Consider the following 12,598-nt stretch of genomic DNA (forward strand, 5'->3'; position numbering starts at 1 on the left):
CATGAAGGTCATAAAGGTGGTTTAAAGTTGTTCTCATTGATAGCTAAAAAGAAATTATTAGACAGAAATATAAAGTCGTCTGCGATAAGAGCAACATGAATTTTAGATTAAAGCAATCTTTATTGAAACGCCACAGACCCGCACTTAATATCCATTGAACAATGCGATGTGATAGCTACCTGTGCCTGCACAACCCTAGGGACCGCCTCCAAGTATTTTGCAATTGGGTTTTGAGCTTCCAGTGAGTGGCACCGTGACATTAGCGGTACGCCCAGAGGCGGAGTACGTTTCACGGAAATGTACAAGGATGAGACCAGGGCAACGAAACTTCAAGGGGCAGCCTCTGGCGGAGCTGATATCGGGCCGGCCAAACACAGCCATGGGTCACTGCTTGCCTGAATGGACACGCTGAATTTCAAGGTAAGACACTTGTGTTGATGGAAACAATCCAGTTTGCCCATTTGGAAATTCGGACTCCAATTACTTCGGAAGAGAGCGCTACTCCCTGGAAATCAGAATTTGTGAGGGCGATTTTTATTTTAAAAGAAGGGAATGGAAATAGATTTTCTTCCCCACTATCTTTCAAATCCACCCATCATTTCTCGTCAGCTGTCTTTTCACACGTCATTGTACTTGGAGCACAATTAGACAGTCCCGCTTGGAAACCACAAACAACGAATATCTAGAATTGATTTGGGAATCGAAGCTAATTAAAATTGTGCAAAATTTATGAAATGCTAATTTTGCTCCGTTTGATTGGACGCCCAATTGAAGCTAATGTGGGCTGTTTGCGCAACTCCAAATTGCTTATTATAAATGAAATCATTCACTTCCTTCTTAGCACCGAATTGCTACTTGTCTATTTTGTTTAGTTCAAATTATTGGTGAAGCCACAACCTGTTAGTATAAGAAAGGAGTTTAAGTTATATGAGGTAAGCTGTTGTCACAATTGATTTAAAATCTATCTTATGTCATGCAACAATCTTTGATTTGAATTATTATTGTACTGGTATATAGTGAAAAATATTGTTTCTTGTGCACTATACAGACAAAGCATACTTGTCATAGAGTATATAGGGAGAAGGAGAGGGTGCAGAATGTAGTGTCACAGTCATAGCTAGGTGTAGAGAAAGATCAACATAATGTAGGGTAGGTCCATTCAAAAGGCTGATGGCAACAAGGGAGGTGATGGTGTAGTGGTATTATCGCTAGACTATTAATCCAGAAACTCAACTAATGTTGTGGGGACCCGGGTTTCAATCCTGCCACAGTAAATGCTGGAATTTGAATTCAATAAAAAAATTTAAAAAGTTTCAATAAAAAATATCTGGAATTAAGAATCTACTAACGACCATGATAGCATTGTCAACTGTCAGAAAAACCGATCTGGTTCACTAATGTCCTTCAGGGAAGGAAGTCTGCTGGTCTACATTTGACTCCAGACCCACAGCAAAGTGGTTGACTCTCAACTGCCCTCTAAGGGCAACTAGGGGTAAGCAACAAATGTTGGCCAGTCAGCGATGCTCATATCCCACAGATGAATAAAAAAGCTATTCTTGAATTCCTTGGACATGACTTCAGACTTTTGGAGCTTTTTCCTGACAGAAGAAAGTGAGAAAGAGCATGTCTGGAGTGCATGAAGTCCTTGATTAATAGCTAGCTGCTTTTCTGAGGCAGCAAGAAGCGTAGACTGAGAGTGATTTGCATGATAGACTGGGCTATGTAGTTTCTCGCAGTCTTGGTCAGGGCAGGATCCATGCCAAGCTGTGGTACATCTGGAAAGTATGCTTTCTATGGTGCATCTGTAAAAATTGGTGAGAGTTGTAGCGGACATGTCGAATTTCCTGAGCCTCCTGAGAAAGTAGAGGCATTGGTGGGCTTTCTTAACTATAGTATCGGCGTGGAGAGACCAGATAGATAGTGTTTTGGACTTATTCCAAGACCAGCAGGGAAAGTGAGCATGTTTACCTGGTTTAGAAAAAAGCAGCAATGTCTGATGCAAATCAGTTATTGCTTGGATGATCTGGTTTCCTTGGCACCTGTTTCCTTGAGGTGGAGATAACAGATTAAATTCTTTCCACAACACCTCTTCCCAGTCCCATGCTGTGAAGTTTCCTACGGTATGTGACAAACATTTAATCCTCACAGTGAGGTATTGTTCACCTAGTGTGATACTATAAACCAGTAGAATTGTCATTTTTAAAAAAGTTAGCTATGACTAGATGCAAGACTGGGTGGAGAAGTGGCAGATGGAGTTCAACCCAGGCAAGTGTGAAGTGGTTCATTTTGGCAGATCAAATAGGAAGGCAGAATATAATATTAATGGTAGGACTCTTAGCAGTGTGGAAGCTCAGAAGGATCTTAGGGTCTGAGTTCATAGGACCCTCAAAGCAGCTGCACAAGTTGAAGCTGTAGTTAAGAAGGCGTATGGTGTACAGACCTTCATCAAATGAGGAACTGAGTTTAGGAGTCGAGAAATAATGTTGCAGCTATAAAAGACCCTGATCAGACCCCACTTGGAGTACTGTGCTTAGCTCTGGTTGCCTTATTACAGGAAGGATGTGGAAGTCATTGAAAGGATGCAGAGGAGGTTTACAAGGATGTTGCCTGGATTGGGAAGCATGCCTTATGAGGATAGGTTGAGGGAGCTCAGCCTTCTCTCTTAGGAGAGAAGGAGGATGAGGGGTGACCTTATAGAGGTGTATAAGATGTTGAGAGGTATTGTTCAAGTGGATAGTCAGAGGCTTTTTCCCAGGGCTGAAATGGTTGCCACAAGAGGATACAGGTTTAAGGTGCTGGGGAGTAGGTACCGAGGAGATTTCAGGGGAAGCTTTTCATTCAGAGAGTGGTAGGTGCGTGAAATGGGCTGCCGGGAACGGTGGTGGAGACAGATTACATAGGGTCTTTTAAGAGACTTTTAGATAAGTACATGGAGCTTAGTAAGATAGGGGGGGTTATAGGTGAGCCTCGTAATCTTTAAGGTAGAGACATGTTCGGCACAACTTTGTGCTGTAGTTTTTCTATGTGTCTATGTTTCTGTGCAGCTGAGCAACCTCCAATAAACAACATCAGAATGATACTTGTTGCAGTCCTAAGGATTCCACAGTGAGTTCAACAACTTTAGATTTTGGCATTTCTCCTCCATCTTAAACACCGCACCCCCCCCCCCCCCCCCCGCCCTCTACTCACCATCCCTTTTTTTAAAAATAGTGCATACATGTTTTGCCTCAATGCAAACATCCCCCTACCCTTCTCACACCAGGTCATCTGTCTTTTGTTCTTAAAGTTGTTATTTTCAATTTCTACATGCTTCCTCATTTCTGATGAGTCTATAGACTTAAAAGTTAACTCTATTTCTCTCCTGATAGATGCTGCCAGACCTGCTGAGTTTTTCCAGTGTGCTCTGTTCTTGTTTCAGGTTGCAGCATCTGCAATATTTTTCTTATCAAAATTAGTGCATTGATTTTCATGCAAGCGGGTTTATTCAATGATTTTGGTATCCTTCCATCTACGAGAGATATAAGAACATAAGAACATAAGAAATAGGAGCAGGAGTAGGCCATCTAGCCCTTCGAGCCTGCCCCGCCATTCAATAAGATCATGGCTGATCTGTCGTGGCTCAGTTCCACATTCCCGCCCTCTCCCCATAACCCTTAATCCCCTCTCTTATCAAAAACCCATCAACCCGCGTCTTGTAAATAATCCATTTCAGATGGAGTCTCTTTATTTGGTGCACCTTTGCTGATGGCTGTGAAGGCCAATAGAATATAAGAGCAGGGAGGTTATAATGGAGCTCTATAAAATATTCACTCGAGTACTCTGTGCAGTTCTGGTCACCACATTAGAGAAAGGATGTGATTACAATAGAAAGGGTGCAGAGAAGATTTATCAGGATGTTGCCTGGGCTGGAGCATTTCAGCTATGAAAAGAGGCTGGGGTTATTTTACTTAGAGCAGAGAAAGCTGAGGATATGACCTGACTGAGCTGTACAAAATTATGAAGCACATAGGATAGACTCCCCTGAGGAGAGGAGTCAATAACCAGGGGGTATAGTTTTAAGATAAAAGACTGAAAATTTAGAGGGGATTTGAGGAAAACTATTTTCACCCGGAGGGTGGTGGGAATCTGAAACTCTACCCCAAGGAGTGGTAGAGGCAGGAACCCTCACGATATTTAAGAAGGATTTAGCTCTGCACTTGAAACACAATAGCATAGAAGACTATGGAGCAAGTGCTGGAACATGGGATTAGAATGGGTAGATGCTTGATGGCCAATGCAGACACGATGGGCTGAAGAGTTTCTTTTTGTACTGTAAAATTCTATGCCTCTATCTTTGAGGGGCCTATCCTGCCTCAAGTGGTGCATATGAAGTTGCAAAGTAACTTTGTGCGCTGTTGGCAATAACTGGGTTACCAATCAGTTTAGGTCAGAAGTGAAGGAGAAGGAAGACTATAATGCTAATAATATTCTGTCTTAATATTTCTGAGGGGAGGTGGTGGTGTAGTGGTATTGTCAATGGACTAGTAATCCAGAGACCAAGAGTAATGCCCTGGGGACCCAGATTCAAATCGCACCATGATAGATGGTGAAATTTGAATTCAGTAAAAATCTGGAATTAAAAGTCTAATGATGACCATGAAACCATTGTCGATTGTCTTAAAAACCCCACCTGGTTCATCAATGTCCTTTAGGGAAGGAAACCTCACCCAATCTGGCTTACGTGTGACTCCATATCCACAGCAATGTGGTTAACTCTTAAATGCCCTCAGGGATGGGGCAATTAATGCTGGCCCAGCCAGCAATGCCCACATCCCATGAACAAATTACACACTTTGTCTCACTCATTCCCTCCTGCCTTCTGTTTTTAAATACAGAAACAGATTCATGTTGATATGGTGCCGTTCACAACTTAGGATGTCCCAAATCATCTTCCAATGAAAGTACAATTAAATATGTACTTATTCCTCGCTTAGTTAATTTCATTCATTATAGATTGCTTAGGTGTATTATGATTCCTTTTGTCAAAAGAAATACTCAGAATATCCAGGATGCCCCTGGTAATGCATTAACGGCAGTACCTCTAGTAGTTGTAAAGTTCTTTTCTGTTTGTACTTAAAGCAGATGTGATACTTGGGGCACATTCTATAATTTTAGTTTTATCAATAGAATTGGTGGATTATCCACAGAGTGGATAACCACTGCTTGAATGGACTGATTTTACACTGGGACTTTACTGGAGGTATTTTGTTAGATGTGAGGCTGAAAGCAGGAAGAAATCATAAACACATCTTCTCTAGCCACCAACAATTTGTTTGGAGGTTTCTATAGGCAGACCAACTTACCCTACTGGTTGAAAATTCTTGCATTAATGTAGAGGTGAATTAAAGAAGGACAGCTGAAGAGCTCATTTGAAGGAGTGAAAATAAATTTGAATTTAAATTCCAGGGTGTCAGCCATGACTAAGCGAAACTACTGACATCTTTGACTTTGAAGGTTGTGGATTCAGGATACACAATTGAGGCTTTTTTTGTTACAGACAAGCCACAGAATGGTATCAATTACAAGTTCTAGTTTTGATTGCAAATCAGTAGGATGTGTGAATGCAGTCCTCCACGGCCACATTTAGTGCAGTCGAGTACCCTGCGTTTGGGACTTCACAGGTGTCAGCACAACCGGCAAGCAACAGAAAAGCCTTGTCTTAGACGGACATTTTTTGTTGCAAAAATATACTTTATTTGTAAAAAGAATATTACAAAAGATTTCAAAATGACCGTTCCAGGAAGTGCAAGCAGTATTCAAATTTTTTACTCGTGTCATGTTGAACTCTGAGGTTCTTCAATGCAATTGAGAGATGTAATTTCACTGTATACGTTCAGTGTGAATTATACAGCCGACGGCTTTCTGCACAATTCGTATGACATACACCCAACAATCGACCGCGTAATCCCATGAGTGTTTTGCCAAGAGCGCATTTCATTGTCGGAGATGTCACCTTTCATCTGAAACATTAAACAAAACAGCATCTACCCTCTCAGATGAACAAGACATTCTTTCCTATTTAAAGAACACAAGTGTTTTCCTGGTGTTCTGACCAATATTTATCCCTCAACCAACATCGCTAAAACAGATTCCCTGCTTATAGTGTTGTGATGTCCTGAGGAAATGCTTAAAATAAATGTAAGTTCTTTTAAATAAATTGTAATTTTTACATTTTACGATACAGCATGTCAGCTAGTGCCAAATTTCTTTCTTTATGTAATCAGGCCATGCAAAATCGTATAACCCGAGTACATTTTTTCACCTCAAAAAAAAGACTGTCGTGAGATTTTATTTATTTGGTGAATGAAAATCCCCAAAGCCAAGCAATAGCACCACTCAGCCTGTAGCGTGGACGCTGCTCAGTCACATGCGGTCCCTCATGACCACAAATAGTCCAGTCGATTACCCTGCATTTCGGGACTTTACAGGTGTCAGCACAACCAGCAAGGAATAGAAAAGTCTTGTCTTAGAAGGACATTTTTTGTTGCAAAAATATACTTTATTTGTAAAAAGAATATTACAAAAGATTTCAAAATGACTGTTCCAGAAAGTGCAAACAGTATTCAATTTTTTACTTGGATCATGTTGAACTCTGAGGCACTTCAATGCAATTGAGAGATGTAATCTTCACAAAGAACAACCCAGCACGGGAAAGAGGCCCTTCGGCCCAACGAGCCCGCGCCGCCATCTTAACAAAGCATTTTCCTACACCTACCTTGACCCGTGTGTATGCGTAAGGTACCCCCATTGGAAACCAGATTCAGGGGAGAATAAATTAGGGACAATTTGTTACACCAGTCAGCCTAAGAGCACATCTTTGGGGTGTGGGAGGAAACCGGAGCGCCCGGAGGAAACCCATGCAACCACCGGGAGAATGCGCAAACTCCCACAGACACAGGCCCAAATCCATGTATCTGCACAGCTAGCAGTGATAGTCATTGAGCTGTTGTGGTGCCCATCTGCTGGTCCAGTTTTTAGCACACACAATGACGCGAAGTACTAGGCCACTCTCAACATCCAAGAGCAGCCCGTGCATGACCCACCTTGTGCATGCCCCTCGTTAGACAACAAGGTGGACCGACACACTTGCGGAGTAAAAGAGACAAAACATCAACACGTAGCATTAGATTTCCAGTAACGTCCCGAGGCTCTGACCCTTTTTAAAACCGTCTCCTATAACCCTCCATCCCTGTTTCACTCATGTGCCTATCTAAGTAAACCTCAAACAAGTCCAGCGTGCCTGCCTCCACCACCTTACTTGGTAGTGCATTCCATACCCCCATGACCCTCTGTGTGAAAAACCTCCCTCTAGTATCCAAATTATACTTCTTCCCCCCTCACCCTTAGCTCGTGACCCCTCGTGATATTTGTCTCCAATCTAGGAAAAAGCCTGCCACTGTTTACTCTATCCATACCCTTCATTATTTTATACACCTCTATCAGATCCCCCCTTAATCTCTGTCTTTCTAAGGAAAAGAACGCCAGTTTACCCAATCTTTCCTCATAACCCAGTCCTTCCATACCAGGCAGCATCCTCTGCACTCTCTCCAGGGACTCCACGTCCTTCCGGTAGTAAGGTGACCAGAACTGGACGCAGTACTCCAAATGCGGTCTAACCAACGTTCTGTACAACTGTAGCATTAGATGCCAGCTCTTATACTCTATACCCCTTCCTATAAAGGCTAGCATTCCATAAGCTTTCTTGGCAACCTTCTCCACCTGGGTTGCCACCTTCAGAGACTTGTGCACTTGCACTCCCAGGTCCCTCTGCATTTCTATACTCTTAATTGGTCTACCCTTTATCATGTAACTCCTCCCTGTAGTATTCCTTCCAAAATGCATCACCTTGCATTTATCAGGATTAAATTCCATCTGCCATCTATCTGCCCAATATACCAGCCTATCTATAACCTGCTGTGTCACCTGACAATCCTCCTCGCTATCTGCCAGTCCTGCCATCTTGGTGTCATCTGCAAACTTGCTGATCACACCACGTACGCCCTCTTCCAAGTCATTTATATATATTACGTAGAGAAGAGGTTCCAGTACTGAGCCCTGCGGCACACCACTGGTGACAGACCTCCGGCTAGAAAAGGACCCTTCCACTACTGGTCTCTGTCTCCTGCTGCCCAGCCAGTTTTCAATCCATCTAGATACCTGTCCCTGTATCCCATGAGCCTTAACCTTTTCTACCAGCCTACCGTGAGGGACTTTGTCAAACGCCTTACTGAAATCCATATAGATGACATCAACGGCTCGTCCATCATCAACCATTTTTGTCACCTCCTCAAAAAACTCTACCAGATTCGTAAGGCAAGACCTCCCCTGAACAAAGCCATGCTGCGTATCCCTAATCAGATCGCAACGCTCCAAATGCTTATACATCCTATCCCTAAGCATTTTTTCCAGCAACTTTCCTACCACCGATGTCAAACTCACTGGCCTATACTTACCAGGGTTATCCCTGCTACCTTTTTCAAACAGCGGTACCACATTAGCTACCCTCCAGTCCTCTGGGACCTCGCCTGTGTCCAAAGAAGAGACAAAGATTTGCGTCAGAGGCCCAGCAATTTCACCTCCCTAAGCAGCCTGGGATAAATGCCATCAGGCCCCGGAGCTTTATCAGTTTTTATGCTACCTAAAAACCCTAACACTTCCTCCCTCGTAATGGATATTTCCTTCAACTGGTCTACAGCTCTCTCCAAGATGTTACAAGACACCAAGCCCCTTTCCTTCGTGAATACCAACGCAAAGTATTCATTCAGGATCTCCCCCATTCCCTCAGACTCAATGCATAGTTCCCCTCCTTTGTCCCTAAGAGGACCTATTTTCCCTCTAACCACTCTCTTGTCCCTAGTATAAGAGTAAAATGCCTTTGGATTTTCCTTAATCCTATCAGCCAAAGCAATTTCATGCCCCCTTTTCGCCTTTCTAACTCCCCTTTTGAGCTCCCTCCTGCTCTCTCTATATTCCTCCAGCGCTCTCTCCGTTCCCAGTTGCTTAAACCTAACATATGCCTCTCTCTTCTTCCTAACCAAGTCCTCAATATCCCCTGTAATCCACATTCAGTGTACATTCAGTGTGAATTTTACAGCCTGAGGGCTTTCTATACAATTCCTAGACCTCATGACATACACCCAACAATCGACCGCGTAATCTCGTCTGAGTGTTTTACCAAGAGTGCTCAAGGATAGTTATAAGATAATTATCTTTCAACAAGTGCATATGAGTTTTGTACAGAACCTATGGGCTTTAAGGAGGATGATAGTCTTATCAAACGATATCATCATAGGCAAGGTGACATTTCTTCTTCTGTATCTCAGAACACCTGAATGCTGCATGTCAGCATTTGAAATGCCTGTTCCTTTTTATCGTTTCAGACTATTTATCTAACTAGTAAGTGGCCTCAATCAACTGATCCTAATGTCAAATGTCTTTGTGGGTTACAGAGCGACAGCCCAGTGTGGCAGGAATATAGCTAATGAATGAGATTAAAGTATTAACAGCTACTTGAGCTATATATACTTTAGGATTTTTTTCTGAATAGCATGATGTCAGACGTCATGAGGCACTGATGTACATTGTGTATAGCAGCATTTTCTATGTTTTGCCAGATGGGGTGCACTCTAACCCTGAGTTTCATGGTGTATTCAGCAGTACTAATGGAGGAAGGAGGGGAGGAGATTTAATAACGGCATTCAAAATTGTGACAGGACTTGGAGCGAAGAAATTGCTTCCAGTGGCGGAGTGGTGGGGGGGGGTCAGTAACTAAAGGATAGTTATAAGATAATTGGCAATTGTGGGTTAACAAGATACCTTTCTTTACAGAATGAGTTATGATTCGCACCACACTGATTGAAGTGACAGAGGAAGTAGACAAGTGTCAACTTTCAAAAGGAAATTTGACCTGTATTGAAAAGGAAACATAGTCAGGACTATGGGGAACTCCTCCATTCTGTTTATTTTAGAAAATGTAGAAAGTGTCAATTTTTCAAATCTATCAAACCTTTTTAGTTTCTTTATATTAGATAAGAAAGAAAATATCCTTTGTTGACACTTGTGATGATTTCACTTGTGGTACTGAAAATGTGAACAGGATTATCATACAGAAAGGTTCATTATTTTTATGGCTACATGTTTTGAAACTACAAATGGTTACAAACATGTGAGTGAGGTTCCTGTTTCATTGAATCAGTTTCACTGAACGTTTTCAACAGACCACCTGACTTAATAAAACCATTCAAGTAGGTGTCCTTTTTGGAGTTTGGCTCAACTTGTTGCTAAATTGTCCAGTGTTATAGAGAGAGTGCCATCCCAAACTGGGTAGTTCTAAAGCAACTGTGTTATTGAATGGAAGAAGCAAGAAAGAGTGAGAAACGGAGAGCATAGCTGTGAAAGAGAGGTGGAGAAATGTAGAGAAAAATGGGGAGATTAACAAAGACCTGTGTTGGACTGCAGGATGGTTGGTTCTGAAATTTCCTATCTGTTCTGGAGAGAGCATTACTTTTCACGCTTATAATTATTAATTTTGTGAAAACAGGAATTTCAGTTCCCCAGGGAAAGAAACACAGTGATACAGGGTAAGCGAGAGAAAAATACAGGTACAGTCACTTGTTGTCTGGAGACAGATTTATCCCAAGGAATACAGGCATTTAAAAAGCCTATCAATAGTTAACATTTAAGAAAACATGACAGCCTCAAAAATCTGACATTGATATATGGTATAGCTCTCAAGAGGTGGTGATAAGGAACAAGATTGAGTAGGGCATGAGTTTTTAAGATTCAAAACAAAAGGGTTTATTTATAACTGATCCTGCCAATGAGCCCAACCTTTAAATTTTATTGCAGGGAGAAAACTAAAATAAGAACACAGTGTGCAGCAGTGGTCGATTTGGAAATTACTAAAGGGAGGTGTGAATGCTGAATGTTATGAGATTTGTCTTGGAGGGAGATTGGAGGGCATAAACTTGAGAAAATGTTGATTTTTAACAATTATTTAGTGAGCCATGTGGAATTTTATAGCCCTTTTGTAGTTCCAAACTTCAAACAAAAACTAATTTATTCTGCATCAGCTTCAAGTAATGTAAAAATGAAAATAAAGCAAATGCTTCGCAAAATTATAATGTACTGATCAACACCTCCCAGTAAAACAGCAGCTATACGTGTTAAATGTTCATCTGCCCCTATCAGCAACATTATGCTCCTATGTAGGTCCGAGGCATTCAAATCAGGTGAGCCTGATCTTTGCAAGAAATCTACATCCAAGTACGATCTACAGGAAACCATCAAAGTTGCCAAGAGGCAGTACCAGACCAAGCTAGGATCCCAGACTAGCCTCATGAACACCCACCGATTTTTATGGCAATGTCTACACAATATAATAGGCTACAAGATGAAGGCACGTAGGATTGCCGGCAACAATGCACCTCTCCCTGGTGAGCTCAATGCCCGTTTTGAGCAAGAGGTCAGCGAGAGGACATCACCCCAGAAGCCTTGGCCGAACCAATATCCGAGGTCACCATTGCTGATGTCAGATTGGAAGTTAATCCATGTAAAACGACTGATGGGAATATCTGGACAAGCACTCAGATCTTGTATGGACCAGCTGGTGGGGATATTTTCAGACATTTTTAACCTCTCTTTATACCAATCTGAGGTCCCTATCTGTTTCAAGAAGATACCTATCATTCTGGTACCAAAGAAAAGCCAGGCAGCGTACCATAATGATTATCATCCAGTGGCTTTGATATCTATCATTATGAAATGCTTTGAAAGGTTAGTCATGGCATGTATCATCTCCAGTCTCTCAGACTGCCTGGATCCACTGAGGTTCACTTAGTGCTGCAACCGGTCCACAGCAAACGCCATTTGCCTGGCCCAACACTCCACCAGTATACCTGGATAATAAGGATACATGTCAGACTCCTGTTTCTTGACTGCAGCTCAACATCATTATCTCGACAAAAGTCATCTCCAAACTCCATGACCTAGGGCTTCCTCCTCCCTTTGCGACTGGATCCTAGACTTCCTAACCCACAGAACATAATCAGTAAGGATAAGCAGCGATGCCTGCTCAATGGTTATCCACCTCAATGGTGCCCCGCAAGGCTGTGTCCTCAACCCTTCACTATACTTTATGTGTACTTGTGACTGTGGCCAAATTCCACTCCAACCCCATTTTCAAGTTTGCTGATTGCACCACCATAGTGGGTCGGATCTCAAACAATGATGAGATGGAGTACAAGAAAGAGATAGAAAATCTGGTGAAATGGTGCAACGACAATAATGTCTCCCTCAATGTCAGTAAAACGAAGGAGATAGTCATTGACTTCAGGATGTGTAGTGGAGGACATGACCCTGTCGACACCAATGGGGATGAAGTGGAAATGGTCAAGAGCTTCAAGTTTCTAGGTGTCCTGATCCCCCTCCACCCCCCCCCGTGCTGATGCCATAGTTAAGAAAGCCAACCAATGCCTCTTCCTCAGAAGGCTGAGGAAATTCGGCATGTCCACTACTACCCTCACCAATTTTTACAGATCCACCATTGAAAGCATCCTTT

The 12,598-nt window shown here is 42.3% G+C and overlaps 1 protein-coding gene across 1 annotated transcript in view; it reads left to right on the plus strand.

Annotated features, from left to right (window-relative positions):
* The first annotated feature begins 315 nt into the window (after positions 1 to 315).
* The window catches only part of LOC145342692 (interferon alpha/beta receptor 2-like), a 48,846-nt gene continuing 36,563 nt past the window's right edge, over positions 316 to 12,598 (plus strand). Inside the window, exon 1 of the mRNA XM_080188250.1 lies at positions 316 to 420. The gene's annotated coding sequence lies outside the window, so the exon portion shown is untranslated. The remainder of the gene's footprint in view (positions 421 to 12,598) is intronic.

Source organism: Carcharhinus amblyrhynchos, chromosome 4, assembly GCF_965287045.1.
Source record: "Carcharhinus amblyrhynchos chromosome 4, sCarAmb.v2.hapA, whole genome shotgun sequence".
Lineage (NCBI taxonomy): Eukaryota > Metazoa > Chordata > Chondrichthyes > Carcharhiniformes > Carcharhinidae > Carcharhinus > Carcharhinus amblyrhynchos.